General features: G+C 39.4%; 1 protein-coding gene across 1 annotated transcript in view; it reads right to left on the reverse strand.

The window, feature by feature from the left end:
• The window catches only part of GTDC1 (glycosyltransferase like domain containing 1), a 391,982-nt gene extending 381,800 nt beyond the window's left edge, over positions 1-10,182 (reverse strand). Inside the window, exon 1 of the mRNA XM_080798916.1 lies at positions 10,074-10,182. The gene's annotated coding sequence lies outside the window, so the exon portion shown is untranslated. The remainder of the gene's footprint in view (positions 1-10,073) is intronic.
• Positions 10,183-17,744: the final 7,562 nt, after the last annotated feature.

A 17,744-nucleotide genomic window follows, 5' to 3' on the forward strand; every position in this document is an offset into this window, starting at 1 on the left:
CCAGTTCTATTGTAAGGGAAAAAGAAGGGTTTCTTGCCACTATCTGACTACAGTGGAGAAATGTGTTCGGCTAGATTTCTAGCACTGAAAATATAATTCCCCCAAAAAAACATGTCAATAGTCCACGATGAGGCTATGCCCATACTATTAGTGGTACTACAGAACTCATCTGTAATTCATATTGTATTGCTGCAAATAATTAATTCACAAACACATGCATAAGTTGTAGACTGCCTGTACTAAAAAATAGCTGTGAAATGTCAGGAAGACTTTATGGCAGGACAGATTAGCCTCACGTAAAGACTTCAAAGAAAATGGCAATTTATTTTCAGCAAAGTGAATTTCACTATAATCCTGAAACAGAATGCCACGGTGAACAACTCTGAAAATTGCATGAATAGTTCTAACACAAACAAATGCATAGTATCAAAAATGAAGAGGCTGACTGAAATGACCTTAACCATATTTTAATTCTGAGTAGCAACCACATAGGTAGCATCAATCTTAAATAAAAATGAAATCTTCTTCAACAATACATATAGGAACCCTATGCCTACTTGGGGAATGACACAGAGTACAGCAACATACCCTTATTACCAGGGAAAAAAAAGTAGACGCGTGCAGTCCATATTCCAAAGGAATACTCGATTAAAAACTTCAGAACTTTACTCATTTGACAAATCTAGCCTCCTTCCCTTTAGGGGACAGTTCACACTTTTTAGTAAAAGGACTCCTTTGTATCCTCAAATACTGAGAACTCTTGAGAATTCTTGAGTCATAATTATTAATATTTACTATATTAGAAATTAAATGAGAAAATGTAAACATTAACTCATTTTAAAATTTTATGACATGTTTAATATGACAACAAACGTTATGAAAAAGTACTTTCCTAAAAAAAAAAAAAGTAAATTTATTGGATGTCTAATTTAATAGAAGACGGATGAATTCTTGTACCTGCTTCTATATACAATCTGTTGTGATACGTTGTTTTGACTGCAATAGAAAAAAGGAATTATATGTTATTATATGTTAATATATTATGTTAATATTAAATGCCTTTTCAGATAAATGTGAACATTCTTCTTTGATACTACACCAAAACTTGACGAGTAGGAGTTTAACAGTTATCTATTATATGGAACCTATTATCACAGAAACTCTTTGTTTCTGTTACTTGCTTTTTGTAAGGGTCTTTTACCCACAATTTTATAACACTGATTGCTTTGAAAATATTGGTGTCTTACACTACGTTTATATTCCAAATTTTGACATAATTAATTAATTAATACCACAGCAAAACCTCACATTCATTAATATCACCACCCATCTCATCAAAAAAATCTAAGTATTGGGAAGCTGTCAAGGGCACAGCAGGTGATAAAAGTTTTCCAAAATTTTAATTTTCACTTGAAATCTCAAATTTTATCATTGGCAACAAAGATTATCAGTTGTTTTCCCCGAAGTGGCAGGTTCGCTTTGTTCATTTTCAAGAAAATGACTGCCAAATAACTAAGTCTAAATGATCATAATTTGGTAGTCATTATTATAAGTAAAAATAATGCTTCACACAAAATACAATTCAGCTTGCAACTCAAAAAAAAAAAAATCATAGAAGGGTTTTCCTTAGGTCAACCAATGTACTCTGAATATACAGCAAAAAATGTTTTTTGCATATTTCCTACCTCATCACAAAGAATATTAAAATAAAGTGTACTCAAGGATTAAGATTTAATAAAATTGTTTTTACTGCTTCATCAATGACATTCTTCAGTGAAACTGGCATTTCTGTTTTGTTTTTTTACTGGAAAAGCATGGTAGTAAAGAATACAATGATTACTAGTAAAGTTTTATGCCATTGAGATTTAACATGTACTAAGATGTCCACAGTTTTACCCACCATTGCTTTAGTATCAGCAAGGCAAATGTCAAAGCAGTGGAAATAGCAAAAAGCATTACTATGAAAATAGTTTTAACCTCACAGATCCCCTTAAAGGCTCTTGTGACCTGTATGGGTCTGCACATCACAATTTAAGAACCATTATCTTAAGGAAACACTAAAAGCTATAAATGATAAGTTGCCATCTCCAAATCCGTAACAAACATTCCCCAACATAAGAATTATATTAAAAAAAAGGAATTGTTAAATATCTGTACAAATTCCTTGATTTTAACTCAAAATTAGTCCAATTCATTCTGAAACTGAATTAATAATGTAACAATACCAATTAACATATAATGAGCACTTACATGTATTACCTCATTATATCCTCATAACTATAATTAGTTTTCTGATAACATTCATGCTACTGAGGACACCTGAGGTGGAGAAAGGGGAAGTCACTTGTTTGTGGTCACAATAACAACTATCAGTATTTATGGATTCAAGCATTACTAAGTATTTTCTATACTTACTTCATCTTTTAAGCCTTTATAATGACTTACTAACCTTTTTTCACCCTTTATTATTCTTGACACTTTTATTACCCATTTTACAGAAGAAAATTGAGTCAAGAAGGTCAAGTTCCCTGCCCAAGGTTATCCAAGTGCTTGATCATCCGAGTCTGTCTTAATACAAGTATGCTACATATTTTGCCTATGTCACATATGAGAATACCCTGTGTATACAAATAATTCAATGGTTCCAAGTCCTACATAGTTTTAAACTCAACTGAGCAAGACCTCTACTTGTAAATTTGTTTTTACTAATTTCATTATCTCTGTCTTCAAATAGAACAAAACCTACTTTCTTTTAAAATAGCCCATGATCGGGACGCCTGGGTGGCTCAGTTGGTTAAGCGGCTGCCTTCAGCTAGGGTCATGATCCCAGCGTCCTGGGATCGAGTCCCACATCGGGCTCCTTGCTCTGCAAGGAGCCTGCTTCTCCCTCTGCCACTCTGTCTGCCTGTGCTCGCTCGCGCTCTCTCTCTCTCTCTCTGAGACAAATAAATAAAATCTTTAAAAAAAAAAAAATAGCCCATGATCTAGGTAGATAGTTCACAAACTTACTAAACATTTATCTACATAGGACAACAAATCAATCCAGCTAAGATTATTCTAAGGAAACTGAAACCCAGAAAACTAACAAACTTCCCCCAAAGCATGCTGTTCATAAATGGTACAGGGTTGAAATCAGTCTGGACTGACCCTGAAGCCTAAACTCTTCAATCACACTGCCTGCATGTATTTAAGAAAGTCTCAGGCAATGACCTAGGAATTGCTCACAAGGTCTGGATACAGAGCTTGCTGATATCATATCCACTTTGCCCAAGGCAATCAAGATATGAATCATCTTGTATCTCAAAGACCAAAAGACATAAAGGAAGATGATACAGGCTGAAAATAGAGGCACTTTCTCAGGTGCTTTAGGTAAAACATCACCAGGTAATGCAGAAAAAAAGAATAGGTGGCAGCACACACCTCTATAGCTGAGATAACCCCACCTCTGTTTAAAAACAAAACAAAAAAATGCCTAGAGGAAAAAGTCATCACAGATACAAAGACTACTCTTTACACAACAGCACTCAGATGCCAGGAGCCCAGGAATGCTGAAAATATAGTAAATGACAGCAGAAATCAGTTTCCTAAAGCTTTCCTAAACTCTAATCAATCAGCAAAATTGTCATTTCAAGTAAGGATCCATAAAAGCCAAGGGTTATGCCCCAGTGTTTGCTGCTATTTTAAGGTCCTACATCATCAGATACTTCTTAATATTAAACCCTAAGGGGACAGGGAAGGAATCAAGGTTTATCCAGTTCGATTCATCTTAACTTGAAGTAACTCAACTTTTAGGAAGGATAAACATCTTGTGATTGGACAGAAGACTGTGGCTTTAATTTCAAACAAATTGTATTCTCAAGGAATCCACACACACATATATCTGACATTTGACAGGAAGGTGACAAAATGGAAGGCTGTGGTATACCACCTAAAAGGGCAGGGCAGCACAGGCAAGAGATGAGCAATTATACTTGTCACAGTATACCACATTCTGGATTCCCTTTGTGGCAAAGGAAAAAAAAAAAAAACAAAAAACTACAGAGCAAATTTTACCTCCTCCCATCATAGAAAAAGAATCACAATCTAGTAATGTAAAAGCAGCTGAAAGATATATAGGGGGAAAAAAAAAATCAAGATTGAGGTCATGTCTCTTGCCATGCATCATTTACACTAAGGATTCCCCCATTTATCTGAATTAATTTCATGTACCTCATTTCATTCAGATAATTGAAGTTTTCCTTTTAGAGTTGTAAAATGTTACCTCAACATAATTAGTAAACTGTCCACTTAAAAATACCACTACAAAAAATATCATCCCTTCCTCTCTACACAAACACATACACTCCACTATCATTAAAAGTATGAGATTTTGGCCTTCACAGGAAATTTAGTTCAATAAGTCCTCTTTAAAAAAATTAGCACAAGAAATTCTACAAGAAAAGTTATGGTCATTACCTTGTTAATACAGAGTGTTTGCATTACTTGTTAAAGACATGGTAATTTGGGTATTCAATACATGACTGACTACTGTTCTGAAACCAAATTAAAGGTTTAGACTACTGAAGAGTTTGATGACTTGCCTCAAAACAATAACTAGGATTGTATGGACAACAAAATCAAAGAGGTCTCTCCTTTTTATGAGCAGGCATTTAAGAGCCTTTTAATGAGAATTTACTCTTTAGTATATAATTACTAATGAACAAAAAGAGGCCAATTAAACTCACTTCTTTATAGTGCCGTAAAACTTCAATGTGTAAGAAATATTATATACACGTTAATCAAACTCAAGAAAAACTGAAATGTGCAACATCGAAAAATACATAGTGAAAATTATATACCTTTTCTTCTGAAATAAATGCCCTCCCAGATGACTGATGAAGCTATTTTTTAAATGGATTTGCTTATAACTTATAATACACAGACTATAGTCCTAATGATGGTGATGAAATGTCTAAACTTCTTATATGAAATCTAAATTTCCAAATGAACACTGATTTTCCACACTGATAACAGACTGTTAGGATGAATTTTATATTAATTAATATTTATTTACCACCTGCTATGTGCCAGGCACTGTACTGAGTGCGAGGAAACCACCAGGAAAAGCACAGATTCAGTCTCAACACTCAGTACAAACAGTCTAGAAGGAAAGACAAATAATGAACAAATGTGCTATGGGAAAGTACAACAGCTACTTGGTCAAATGAAAGCTCAAAACTGAGAAGACATGGGTAGAAAATCAAACACCTGAAAATGATTAGCTACCACTGAACTCAGGGGATAAAAATCACCAACTAGGGGCGCCTGAGTGGCTCAGTGGGTTAAGCCTCTGCCTTCGGCTCAGGTCATGATCTCAGGGTCCTGGGATCGAGCCCCACATCGGGCTCTTCGCTCCATGGAGAGCCTGCTTTCTCCTCTCTCTCTGCCTACTTGTGATCTCTCTCTGTCAAATAAATAAATAAAATCTAAAAAAAAAAAAAAAAAAAATCACCAACTACATGACTCAGCTAAGAAGGCAAAGAATCGAACAGCTACACAGACAGGAAAGGGATCTAAATAATGACTGGATGAAGTCTAGGGTGTTCTACAGTCTGATGCAAATGAAAAGCTGACCCTCAAAATGGACTCAAATCAAAACAGTCAAAAAAGCCCAGTTCTCAACCAGCCTATCCTCAGTATGTAAGGGGTCAATCCAGTAAGTGCAAGTCCTGGAGGCAGTAGCATAGTATCTTGGCTGTGCAAGTTCTGCCTCAGTTGAAACAGACCCCCAACCACCCACCTGTGGAAAAGAACAGGTCCCAACTCCCTGAGTGGAAGAGGGAACAGCAAGGAGAGTCAGATGACCAAGTGGTTTTAGAGTTCTTAAGCAGGTTAAGATAAGGTTTCAGGTCCACAAGTGATCTGGAGTACAAAAAGAAACAACACAAGAAAACATCAACTCTATGGACTATTTAACACTTATTAAAGAAAGGCTGTGGAACTGCTTCTCTGGTTACTTTTATAAATGAATACTCAAAAACAAAGTCATCTGTTTAAATGACTTAAGTATGACCTTAAAGTATATGGGGAAAGGACTAGATACTCTGATTCTTATTAATGAATTTATATCCTAATCCCATCTAAACCTTTATTGAAATATTCTAGATGCCTCACACACACCCCTCATTAAAATGTTTATGCTATGTATTTTAAAACTCTTGATGAGTAAACTGTCTTTAAAAATGAGAATCTCATAGACAAACTGCATACGTGCCAACAGTATGGTGAGATACCATACTTCCGTGAGCAATGAATGTTCAGGGCACGAGAATAATTCCAGATCCCACCTCCAGAAGGGGATGGAGATCTTAATGTATTTTCAATCTTAAAAAACAATTCAAAAACTGGGTCAAAGGGGTAAAACTGGCAGTGGGTAGGACACGTAGACTGGGACTAGCAAAAGAGCCAGAATGATACATGTGAAATTATCTCCTTCCTATAAACAAACACCCTGCTATACTGTACAACTGTTTTCAGTTATAAAGTTGTAGAAAAAAATGCATGTAGTCCACAGACGTTGTCCTTGTAAAGGCTATTATTTATGATCTACATATTCAAATAGGAATCACGCTAAGGAATTGGCCCTGCATTTGCTCAAACATTATTTTCCAAAGCTATTGAAAGGGTGAAGTGGTGGTACTTTCCAAAAGAAATGCTTGAAAATTTTCCTCTGTTAATTTTTTTTTAAATAAACAAAACACACTATTCTGATCTACTAAAAGAGGAGATAAGCCTAAGAGAAAAAGAAAATACAGTATGTTTTTGAGTTGTTTTGTTTTGTTTTACCATATCACCAGAATGCCATATAAAACAGTTTAAAATACCCTAATAGGACAGCTTGCCAAGGTAGACTGGACTCCAAAAGTCATGATCCTTACAAAAGTCTATATGCTGAAAAACGTATCCTTATAAAGTGAAACCAAAACTTTAAAATGTGGCTTACAGCAATAATTAGAGGGTCACTCAACTGATGGTGGTCAAACTTTGCTCCAGTGGAAAATTTCACTGGAAAATTTGTATTACTGGGGCACCTGGGTGGCTCAGTGGGTTAAAGCCTCTGCCTTCGGCTCAGGTCATGATCTCAGGGTCCTGGGATCGAGCCCCACATTGGGCTCTCTGCTCAGCGGGGAGCCTGCCTCCTCCCCTCTCTGCCTCTCTCTCTGCCTACTTGTGATCTCTGTCAGTCAAACAAATAAATAAAATCTTTAAAAAAAAAAAAAAAGAAAATTTGTATTACTTTAGCTCTACTGAGGTGTTCTATCAAAAAATTAAAGTTTAACAGTCGTTTTCCCTATTTCACAGAAAGCAACATATGTTAAAGAGTAAAATCCTCAATGTTAAGTTTGTTCCCCCATTTTTTCTAAAATATTTATTACCTGATACCTTTTTCAATACTGGAATTAAGCCTAATATAGTATATGATTCAACACATAAATGGAAATAAATTATTTCAAATTTACAAAATCATGATTCATGACTTCCAGCCACTCAGCTACCTTAAGTTTGCTTAAGACCAGCATGAACACGAGCATTTAGAGAATATCCACTACACTTGACTCTAGGCACACACAGATAGAATAAGACATGGTCTAGGGGCGCCTGGGTGGCTCAGTGGGTTAAGCCTCTGCCTTCAGCTCAGATCATGGTCTCAGGGTCCTGGGATCAAGCCCGACATTGGGCTCTCTGCTCAGCGGGGAGCCTGCTTCCTCCTCTCTCTCTGCCTGCTGCTCTGCCTACTTGTGCTCTCTCTCTCTTTGTCAAACAAATAAAAAATTAAAATCTTTAAAAAGAAAAAAAAAAAAAAAAGAGTAAGACACGGTCTTTCACGAAGCCCCCACCAAGTAAAGTGCACAGAAGCCAAAAAGTATTTATTTACTAAATGCCTAAACACTGTGGTGTGTAAGATGCAAAGAATTCACCCCACCCCAGCAAGAACTTCAGGACTTCGGCATTTAAGGCCCACTAAGAAAAGTGATGCTGCCTGGGAATACTGGAATTCAATTACTACGTGTGTATAGCACCTTTCTTCCTCATTAACATCAAGGTTATATACACCACAGTCTTAAACACACAGACTTTTAAAATGCCAATCTCCTGGAATCAAAACAGACTATCTACTAATTTCAAACAAACTGGAAAGTACTGTTTTCAACTGACAGACTGTAGCATGTCCTAATTATAAATAATCTGTATCATTTGTATCTAATGGGTCCAAATCACAAACTAAGGCATATACTCAGAAAAAAGAACAAAGAAAATTTAGTAATTACTAGACTTTTTTAAAAATAACATAAAACAAATTTTGGTACAAAAATATTCATTGGGGAGGTCTGAATTATATACTTAAGTGTTGAGTTAATTAAGTCAACTAGTTCTATTCAACTCCTGTTGAAAATCTTCAAGAAACTTTCTTTGATTAATTATTCCCTGTAAAATAATGGGGTTGGATTTAACTGTGAAAGTCTCTTACAAAAAGAAATTTCTGTACTTCTGCGGTATGTAAGATTAAAATGTCAACAGGATTTCAAAACAGGAGTAAAGAAGCCATCTTAACTTCTAAAACTGATAATGCTAAAAGTTCAGTTTCCTATTTTTATCTCAGTATCACGGTTCAGATTTTACCTATTCAGTTTACAAGTTTGTCAAAGAAAGTTGCATGATTCAAAAGGTACCCCTGCAACTCTCAATACTAACACTGTTTCATCAAATACAAGATCCAAAGGAGAATATATAAGAAAGTTAGAGCTAAGGAGAATCTACTCCAATCAGACCTGGGATAGACTAATTAAAATCCAATATAGCGCTCGATAGGTCTGTGGGTTTCTACATGAAAATACTGCCACGCTTCAGCTTAAGGTTAAACAGGCTAGCAGAATGCAATAAAATGGCTTTACTGAATTATTCTGAACTTCTTTTTAGCATCTCCTTTACCTGCCCACTACACTGAGTTTTAAGATCAACTTCAGGGGTAGGACCAAACAACCAAGGTGAGCCACACCACTGGAGGGCTGCGCTGTGAAACCCACCTCTTGCGGAAAATCACCGTCAACTCAACGTTTTCCATTTCATTCCGTGATACAGGTGGAGAAAAAGTGTAAAGCCTTCTCTTTGAACCTCCCATCACACTGCCTCAAGGAGCTAATTTAAGAATTATCTCAAAGATAATCTAATGCAGTACAGTTCTCAGAAGATTCTAAAAGTTGTAATTTGAGAGAGAGAGAGAACTCCCTCAGGCCTAAAGGTTAAATTGTGGCGTACTGCAACTTCGCTGCAGAGTACGTGGCTAGACTTAAAAGGCTTAAAAGAACCTTTCCACCGAACAGTTAGCCCGCATCACGATCAAAATAAGTATATGTCCGATCCTCACAGAAGGGATGGGGTAAGGGGCGAGTGAGGTCTTTCATTTCAGCTGACCGAGAGGCAGAGGGGCTGGCGAGGGCAGGAAAGTAAGAGCAATAAAGGGGACAGCCGCAAAGGTTCCCCTCAGGAAGGCCCGGAGGCGCGTGTGGCAAGGGACCCCGCCTCGCAGTCCCGTGGTCGGCAGGAGGCCCCTCCGCCTACTCGGGCCAACCCCAGGAACCCGGCCTCCCTTCTCCCCGCGCGAGAGTAACGAGTCCCCAACCCGCCCCTCGCCTGCCGCAGGAGGAGGCGGCGGCACGCCGGGTCCCTAAAAGCTACCACACACCAAGCGCAGAACTCAAAAAAATTAAATCAGAAAATGGCCAGCCTTCAGGACTGAAACGCAGCGGCCGGTGTTCCCGGCTCCACGGGTAAGACGGACGGCGGCGCAAGGAACGCAGCGCGTGCGCTCGGGAAGCGCACCGCCCGCGCGGCCCTCAGCTCCGCCCCCCCCCACCCCCGGCTCTCCGCGCCGCCGCCGCCGCCGCCGCCGCTGCCGCCGCCGCCGCCACTGCCCCTCTGGGAACTTCGCGCCGCGCGGCCCCGCGAGGCGGGCGTCGGGGAGGGAAGGGGAGGGGCCGCGCTCCCCGCCTCCCCTCCGGCCCGCGCGGCTCCCCAGCCCGGAGCCTACTCACCTCCTCCTCCTCCTCCTTGTCTCTCCCTCCTGGCCACCGGCGCGGCCCAGCCGGCGACGCGCTGACGCCGTGCCCCTCCCCCGCCGCCGCCGCCGCCGCCGCCACCGCCGCCGCCACCGCCGCCGCCGCCGCCCCTCCCGGCCTGCGGCCGCTGCGGCCTTCGGGCGCGTCAGGCGCAGGCCCCGCCCTTTGGCCCGCCCACGCGCCCGCGACTCCGCCCACTGCGCGGTCGGGACGGCGAGAGCGCGGGGTCCCTGACTCAGCGCGGATCCCGCCCCCGCTCCTCTTCTCACCTACCGAGGGCTTCGCTTCACTTCTCACCTCCCCGCACGCCCTTTCCCCCTTTCCATCTCTTCATCAATATCCCTCTCTGCCTCTTCAGCTTTTTTGTACTCTTTCTCTAACCCTCTACTCTTGTTCTAAGCTCGTATAGGCTCCTTCCCTTTCTTTCTGGACGGTCTTCGCTGCTCACTAGATCGGCCTCGGCTTCCTCCTGCAGTTTTCTTGCCGGTTCTTCCTGCCTCCGTTCCTCTCCCTGGCCTGCTGGGGCGTCCGGGCCTCAGCGGGTTGCCGGCCTCTTCCCTTCCACCTGTACCTGCTCTGCAGCTCTCACGTCTGCCCCGCTTACGCGTCCTAACTTCCCTCTGAGCAGGCTCATGCTTTCCTTTACCTACAATTTGTCTGTCCTTTCAGTTCTGACTCCTCCACACACTTAAGATGCATTTCGGCTATTCAACAATTGCTTGTCCACACTTACATGAAGAGAATCACATTTAGGAATTAAAAAGCACAAAGCAAAGCGATAGCAGTGGTGACCATCTTTCAGCTGCATAGTTGTCTCTACGTTGTCATTGGAATACTGTATTGACACTTAAATTTAAAAGCTTAAAATTCACAAATTTTGGATGTTTTTTCCCTGCAACCTAACCTCACTTGTTTATTTATTTATTTATTTATTTATTTTTACGTAGTAGAAAGAGCACCAGGACCTTTTAGTTTTCGTTTTCTTACCTATAAAGTGAGGAATTTGTCCCTTCTGCATTTAGATTTCTGTGATCCTGAATTAAAGGGTTTTGTATTTGGAAGGAGTTCGTGGGTTAAATGAGTCAGAAGGCAAACAATGTACATGTAACTGGAAGTCTGGTGGCTTCATTTTTAAAACTGTAACTTGAAGAGTTAGGGTGTGATGTGGAAATGAGTTAAGGAATTAAGGAAAATGATTAGGTTTTTGGAGTTACATCCACAAGTTGTTTTAAATTATGTGAGTAAACATTACTGTCCTTAAATTGAAGAGTTAAAACTATCTTCCATTCTAAACAAAATCCAGGCTCTACATGGACCTTCAAAGTTTAAAGCCATTGTTGAATTGAACAACAACATTACAAGCATGTGAAAGCCTAATAAACCATCTGTCCGTCTGCTTTAACACAAATTGGGAAAAAGAAAAGTGTAAATGCCGAAAGCTGAAAGCAGAGTTGCTAACTACACGTGAAACTAATAAATCCTATCACACAGAGCAAGTGTATGAAAAACTCTAAAGATTGTGGCCTCCATTTCATTCTTTAGAAATAGAATCATGTAATTTTATCATTGAACTATCTAGTCCTTAATATCATCTGGAGTCTAAACGTTATATTTTACAAATGAAGAATTGAAGCCCAAAGAGGGTAAATTGTTTGCTCAATATTACCCAGATTAATTGGAAATGAAGCCAGTATTCAGGCTCAGATTTCCTGTCTCACAGACCTGCCAGCATCTGGCTTATACTTATACCAGTTACCCAAAGTTTTTCAACATCAGAAGTCATTGCTTTTGCAGTTTTGCCTACAGGGTCTGAGTGATGTGTGAAATTGAACTTAGCATTAACTAGGAAGTTACTGCTCTCAGAGGCCATTTTTGTGCCACTGGTTCCAAGGATTCCTGTTTCACAAGCTCCATCTCACCTGGTCAAGGTTTTTCTTTATAATCCAGGGAATCCTGGCCGGGCCTGTCCCAACCAAACACATTCATTCTAGGAGGTGCCAAGAGTTGTGCATGAGTACAGATATTATGAAGTCCCCATTGTCAAGAAAATTACAATATTACAGGGAGGTAAAATATAAAACAAATAGATAAACAATTCACCATTAATAACTGAGGAAAATAACCAAGGATTCAATCATAAAATCTGAATCTTAAACTGAAAATTATAGATGTAAATTAAGGGAAGATTTCTTAAAAGGACGGAAAAAGGAAATGGAGAATTTGGATTGGTATAAAGGAGATTGCTTGAACAAAGGTACAGGGAAGAAAACAAACAAGCTAAGAATGGGGAAGAGTTAGGAGATCAGATGAATTAGAACAGGAGGCTCATATTAGAAACAATAGAAAACCAAGCTGAAATGGTAAGGTGGAACCACACATAGAGAACCTGAATTTGAACCCAAGAAATTTAAATTTGATCTAATAGGAGATCATTTTGGGTGAATTTGGCAGGGGAGAGGGTTGAAGACAAGACAGGAGACCATAACTTCTAAAGTAGCAAGTGGGGATTTTGAAAGAAATGTTAGTCATAAATAAGCCTAAGGAAAAGAGTTGAGTGAGTATATAAAGGGATCAAAGAACAGTAAGAAGTCCAGGATGACTTTAGAATTACAGCAAGAGGGGCGCCTGGGTGACTCAGTGGGTTGAAGCCTCTGCCAGGGTCCTGGGATCAAGCCCCGCATCAGGCTCTCTGCTCAGCGGGGAGCCTGCTTCCCTTCCTCTCTCTCTGCCTGCCTCTCTGCCTGCTGGTGATCTCTGTCTGTCAAATAAATAAATAAAATCTTAAAAAAAAAATTAAAACCTGTTTAGAATTACAGCAAGAGTCAGTAATGGTATATGTAGACCTGAGCACCTTGGAGTTGGAAATGATCAGCACTCAAAGGTGCTCAGCACTCTCCTTGCTAGAAAAGGAAGAAAGAAATTGTCCCAAGGTATGCTTTCCTATTCATCACATACATTCTCATTCCAGAAAACTTTAGTTTGCGACTCAAATTGAATTAGAAGGTAAGAAAGAAAGCTCTCACCCTGTCATGGGTCTTATGTTGGTGTTTTATGGTCGACCTATTTTTATTTCCGTTTCAGCCCTACTGATGTAAAAGTGCTCAGTGGTGCAGTATATAATGTTACAGTCAGAAATAAATCAATAAGTGTTTGCTAAATACATACCAAATGCAGCTCAGCACTCTGCTAGGCCTGAGGACTGGAAAAACATTAAAAAAGGCCTCTCCCTTTCAGAAGCTCATAATCTGGTTGGAGGAAAAAAAAAAAAAAAAACTCAACACACCTGACACAATAGAAAATAAATTCCATGGATAGTGAGAACAACCTGAGGACTGGACAGTGTGCTTATATAAAAACAGTAAGGAATTGGGTTAGATGGATTAGAAATGGTATAATCCACAGTGTTCATCAACCAACAGATTTTCATTAATCTCTAAGTTCTAGGTTCTGGAAGTAAAGCCATAAAATAAAAACTCCTGCCCTCAGGGAGTACACATTCTATTTGGGAGAGACAGAGAGGAACAAATAAATACATAACTACCAAATAGTCATAATTGTTCTGAAGAAAATTAAATGCAAAGGCATCAAAATGAGTAGGAGATCATGGGTCAGCTGGGTGGCTCAGTCGGTTGAACATCTGACTCTTGATTTTGGCTCAGGTCATGATCTCAAGGTCATAAGTTCAAGCCCAACCTCAGGGCTTCTCACTCAGCAGAGAATCTGCTTGAGATTCTCTCTCTCCCTTGCCGTCTGCCTCTTCCCTTGCTCAGGCACAAGTTCTCTCTCTCTCTCAAATAAGTAAATAAATCTTGGTAAAAAATGAGTAGAAGAGTAGGTTAGACCTTTCTGAGGAAAATTTAAACAATAACTCAAATGAAAGAAACAGCTGGTCATGGGATGACCTGTAGAAGACAAGTTCAGGCAGAGAAAAAACTAGCACAGAGCCCTAAGGAGCAGTCAAGCTTAGTGTCCTTGAGACTAAAAAAGGCAAGTGTTTCTGGAATGTAAAGAGCCAAGAAGAAGGTAAAGGAGGTGAAAAAGGAGAGAAAAGTAAGGCCTTGTAGGTAAGAAGGGATTTTAAGGTCAGATTAAAGTATAGATATTTAGAAGATTAGTTGCTCTGGCATTGTGGATTAGAGGAGAGAGAGAGGACCAGATGGAAGCCTGCCTGCATGACAATCCAGGAAGGAGGTGATGTGAGGTAGACAAGGTTGGTGGCAGGGTTTGCAAAGAAGACAAAAATGTCAATGAGATCAACTACTGGGGATTTATGAGGGATGGTAAATGGTGCTGGGTGGGGAGAGTCCACAGTGTCAAATACAGCAAAAAGGTCAAGGAGAATAAACTCTAAGTGAAAGCTAGTATAGGTAACAGGAAAGATGTCATGTATGACCTCCAAGAGAAGAGTCTTCATAGGGCGGGGTGTTAAGAAGTGAGAAAATGAATGTAGGGAACTTTGACTGTAAGAATCAGTACATATCAAAAGACACAAATTTTTTGTTTTATTTTATTTACGTTTTAAGGCCTTTTACATTCAGAATACTATTACATTTTTAAAGTCATTTAAACATTCTGAGCCTGGTCTAGTATTTTGTCTCCATACTGAAGAAAGAACAAGTTTATACCATGGAGACATATCTTATATATGTTTCTGGGCTAAAAATCAGTCAACATCAATGACTCCCTACTCTAAATACAATCAGAAAAAGCTCACCCTTATTCCTGAGATAAGGCAAGAGTCTGACAGTAGAAACACGAAGGCAGATGGAGTCCCATTTCAGTTATGGTTCCCTTACAGCCATCTGTCATGTCTAAACCAGGTGGGCTCTGTGTGTTACCTTGAGTACATCACATCATCCCAGTGAACTCCAGGGTTTCATTAGGAAGGGAAAGAATCTCTCCAGTTTTAAGCTTCTAGGCATACGGGTTAGCACTTCTACAAAAGAGAACAGATACCATGCTGTGAGATCCACGTGAACAGCTATCACGACTCCAAGTGATACGTTCGCACAGTCTTTCCGGAAAGACAACTTGGTTGAACAAGATGTTCTTTCCTTCAGCAAATTTTAAGACAATTAACAAGTATTTTTCCCCCTGGAAACAGACGAGACTGGTTTGGTAGTCAGAAAGGAAGGAGAAATTTAAGTCCCTTCCATTCATCATTGTGTGCATCTCAGGCATCTCAAGGAAACCAAGCCTGACTCTGGCTAAGTTGTTCCCACACATGCACGTGCATGCCTTTTCCCAATTGTCTGTTGTAGGTGAGTAGTGTGTGTTAATTCATTAGGTGTTATTCAAAGATGGAATGCTATTAGCACTCTTTTTTATTTGGAGTATACTTCGTCTGGGGGTCCATTGGGAACGGTTAATCTCTTGGGATGGTTCAGAGAGCTTCATTAAATTCAGTGAAGGAAAAAAAAGTGCAAGTTATTCTAAAAATAATCATGAAATTTACTATGGTTAATTTGCTGGCCCAAATGCTTCTCAAGTCAGGAGTGACCAAGGATTCCTAGCATTAATGAATAATTACCATATTGCTGAAATCAACACCATAGTTAGCCTGAAAAGCTTTCTTGTTTTTGGTGCTAAAGAGACCAAAACATGAGTAGCCCAGGACATATAAAAGGTACTCTCTGTTGATGAAATGATTTCTTTCAATTACGGTTTAGTTATTCCAACAATACAATGCAAGGAATTTGCTTTGCCGTTGTTACCTTCTGGCCTAGAGAAAGTAGCATTTTACACTGGGGTTCATCCTGTACTTTTTACAAGGATAAATTCATGTTTTTATTTAAAAGCGAAGAAAGCTTACATAATCTCTTCTGATGATTAGCCCTTCCAATAATTATCTGTTGCTTGCAATCAGCGTCAACCAATCAAGTTCAGATGGCAAAAAAGTGTTTGATCTGCACTGATGTGATTTAGAATACTGTGTGCATGGAAGGTACAGCTATGCACATACAGAAAACATATTTATCTAATTTGACTGCCAGTGATTTAATTAATGTTTGTCAAGCACTTTGAACATGAAAAGAACTATCTGAAAGCTGAGAGCTATTACTCATAATCATTTTTCCTATTTGTTGAACTAAAATTAACATACAAATGTGATACTCTTACAGTATCCTTGAGAGATACGCTCCTCTTCTAACAAACCCGTGGGACTATCCTTTAAGAAAGTCTCATTAAAACTTTAAGTCTCTGGTTTCTGGAAGTCAAGCTTCAAGCTGGTTGGGTATCATCCATCAGTAGATTTTGAAGCATACAGGCTAAATAAACAACAGTGACAGCTTGGGGAAGTGTATGCACCTGTTTATTGAGAAGATGCTAACAGGGGCAAATCTAAAATAAGAATGCATACCGCAACCTGATTTTCAAGAAGTTTTGTGCATGCCTCCACTTAAAATCACCATATTATCATCTAATTTTTTTCCTTCCAAATTTCTCTCCAAAGAATAACTACTAATGAGCGTGAACCCTCCATAACAATCTGAGAAGAAAAGAAAGAATGGAAAGACCCTATTGTAGGGCTTGCAGGAGAAACAAACTCGTTTTCCTCGGTTGTGTTCTCCCCAAGTCAAGCACAAGACGAACTGGCAAAAGAGGAAGAAAGCTGGAGAAGAAAGTAAGGAGCCTGCACAAAGGCCCTAACCTAACATGATTCTCCGCAGACAGGTTTGTTTCGTCAGTGTCACGTGCATACCTACAGGAGTTTGGGGGAGACATTTTTGACTATAGGGCAGACTTAACTCCTCTGTAGAATAGAAGGGGTAACTTGAAAAGATGCATTTGGGGAAACTTTCCTAAATGACTTCTTTTTTATTTTCAGTTTCACTTCATCCAGTACTCTACAGAGAATTTTTATATTTAGTACAGAATCTTCCTTCCATGTTCATCATGTTACAGATATTCCTTGGTAGAATAAGCCTGATTGAGGCACTAGTTCTACCTCAACCCTATAAAACTGAACTTGACACATGGGCCTGGCAATGTGCCATTTCAACAATCTCCCCACCCCAATGATTTTATATTTACTCATATTTCAGAAAGACTACCTGAAGAGGTATTATTTATATGTTCTAGTCATTCTTAGCACAGATCTAACTTTTAGTGATCAGATGTGTCAGGACAGGGGTATTTGCAAAACACTACTTGGTCTCTTACATTGTCTAAGCTCTTATTGGTTTGGTTGGGACCATGTAACTAGTACTGACCAATGAGCTTGAGAAGCCATAAAGTTTGTCACTGCTGGCCAAGATTTTAGGAGCCCTTTTCCTCCCTCTCACTGTGCCCCTGGAAACCCCATTTTCTAAGATGGGATTGCTGTGGGTATAGCTATAAGAAGAAAACACTCTTGAAGGGTCCTTGGGATTGGTCTGGAAAGCAACAAGATCCTCAAGAGATTTCTTATGAGCTAGAAGTAAACGTTTTACAGTTAAAGAGATGAGTGGTCTGGTGTTATTAACTGTACCAGCATGGTTTGCCTATCCTGAAGAATACAACTCCATTAGGAAATCTCTCTTTCACAACTGCAGAAAAAGTTTTTTTGTTTTTTGTTTTACTCTGGATCTTGAAACAACAGTGAAGGAATAATGGAACAAACTGTGCGCATTTATTAAATAGATCAATTAAATGCAAATGGATAGA

This window comes from Martes martes, assembly GCF_963455335.1.
Source record: "Martes martes genome assembly, chromosome: 3".
NCBI lineage: Eukaryota > Metazoa > Chordata > Mammalia > Carnivora > Mustelidae > Martes > Martes martes.